A 2,413-nucleotide genomic window follows, 5' to 3' on the forward strand; every position below is an offset into this window, starting at 1 on the left:
TTGCGTTAAAATGATTGTGATGTAGTATGATGATATGGTATCCTCCTCTGAATGTTCGAGTGGCTTGACTTGCACATGTTCATGCATGTAGTTGAATCAAAACCAACATAGCCTCTATGATATTTATGTTCATGGTGTTCATATCCTACTCATGCTAGTGTCCAATGTTACTTATGCATAATGCATGTTCATGACCGTTGTTGCTCTCTAGCTGGCCGCTTCTCAACCTATTTGCTACCCTTCGCCTGTACTAAGTGGGAATTCTGCTTGTACATCCCAAACCTTGAACCAAGTTATTCCAGATGAGTCCACCATACCTACCTACATGCAGTATTACCCTGCCGTCCTAAGTAAATTTGCATGTGCCACCTATAAAAAATTCAAATAAATATCCTTTTTGTGTGCCTGGATCGTTCATGGAACGACAGGAGGTGGTCGGTATCTTCCATGCTAAGCGGGTTATTCTCAGGTCGAGTGTTTATTCACTTGCCATCGCACGAGAAAAGGGAGGTATATGGATTCCCAGTCCCAAACTCAAAAATGCAAATAATTAAACAAAACTCCCCGGGACTGTTGTTGGTATATATGGACGGCACCCGTTGTTTTGGACAAGCCGTGGAGTGTGATTGATGGTGGAGGGGGAGTAAACCTTTACTTTTATTGCTTGGGAACCGCCACTAGCGTTCTTAGCATGGGAGATATTGATAACTGATAGTCGTGAAGTAAATGAGAAGGGTGCATGTCTCAAAATATTATTTACCACTGTTTTAAAAACTTGAGCTCTTGCACCTCTGCAAATCACTGCTTCCCTCTGTGAAGGGACTATCTATTTACTTTTATGTTGTGTCATCACCCTTTAAAATAGGCGCCAGAACCTGAGAGCACTGCTGTCATGCTGATGCATTGTGTGTAGCTAATGTTGGGTGCATCATGACTGGATCTTTTCTACCATGAATTACAATGTTTAGTCGCTGCTTGAACTTTGGAGGTGCTCTGCATTTATGTTTTGCGGTCTAAGAAAGGGCTAGCGAGATACTACTATTGTCATACTATATCATGGTTGTTTTGATAATGTGTTGCCGTTTGAGATATCTTATTATTGCTCGCCAGCTGATTACGTCATTGATATGAGTTAATATAATCTTTAAGAGTTATTGTCGGTATGGTTAGTTATAATGTTGGCTGAAAATCTGGGTGTCGTTTAAGCTTATTTATGCAAACAAGAGCAAACGAGTTCATAAAAGTTTTTCTTTTTCACTTTCAGTTTATCAACTAAATTGCTTGAGGACAAGCAAAGGTTTAAGCTTGGGGGAGTTGATACGTCTCCAACGTATCTACTTTTCCTAACGCTTTTCCTCTTGTTTTGGACTCTAATTTGCATGATTTGAATGAAACTAACCCCGTACTGGCGCTGTTTTCAGCAGAACTACCATGGTGTTGTTTTTGTGCAGAAATAAAAGTTCTCGGAATGGAACGAAACTTTGCGAGGATTTTTTATACAATAAAAGAGAATTTCTGGAGCCAAGAGCCACCGGAGGGGGGCACCTAGGTGGGCACAACCCACCAGGGCGCGCCAGCCCTCCCAGGCGCGCCCAGGTGGGTTGTCCCCACCTGGTGGCCCCACAGACCCTCAAACCGACGCTAAATATCCTATTTTTCTAGAAAAAAATCAGGGAGAAAGAATTATCGCGATCCATGAGACGGAGCCGCCATCACCTCATGTTCTTCATCAGGAGGCCAGATCTGGAGTCTGTTTGGGGCTCCGGAGAGGGGGGTCTTCGTTCTTCGTCATCACCAACCCTTCTCCATCGCCAATTCCATGATGCTCCCCACTGAGAGTGAGTAATTCCTTCGTAGGCTCGCTGGTCGGTGTGGAGTTGGATGAGATTCATCATGTAATCGAGTTAGTTTTGTTAGGGCTTGATCCCTAGTATCCACTATGTTCTGAGATTGATGTTGCTATGACTTTGCCATGCTTAATGCTTGTCACTTTGAGCCCGGGTGCCATGATTTCATATCTGAACCGTTTATGTTATCACCATTATATCCATGTTCTAGATCCGATCTTGCAGGTTATAGTCACCTACTACGTGATCCTGCAACCCCGGAGTGACAATAGTCGGGACCACTCCCGGTGATGAACGTAGTTTGAGGAGTTCATGTATTCACCGTGTGTCAATGATTTGTTCCGGTTCTCTATTAAAAGGAGGCCTTAATATCCCTTAGTTTCCAATATGGACCCCGCTGCCACGGAAGGGCAGGACAAAAGATGTCATGCAAGTTCTTTCCATAAGCATGTATGACTATTTACGAAATACATGCCTATATTGTATTTATGAACTGGGGCTAGTGTCGTATCGCCCTAGGTTATGACTATCACATGATGAATATCATCGAACAAATTACTGATCCA

The sequence above is a fragment of the Triticum aestivum genome, chromosome 1D, assembly GCF_018294505.1.
Source record: "Triticum aestivum cultivar Chinese Spring chromosome 1D, IWGSC CS RefSeq v2.1, whole genome shotgun sequence".
In the NCBI taxonomy this organism is placed as follows: domain Eukaryota; kingdom Viridiplantae; phylum Streptophyta; class Magnoliopsida; order Poales; family Poaceae; genus Triticum; species Triticum aestivum.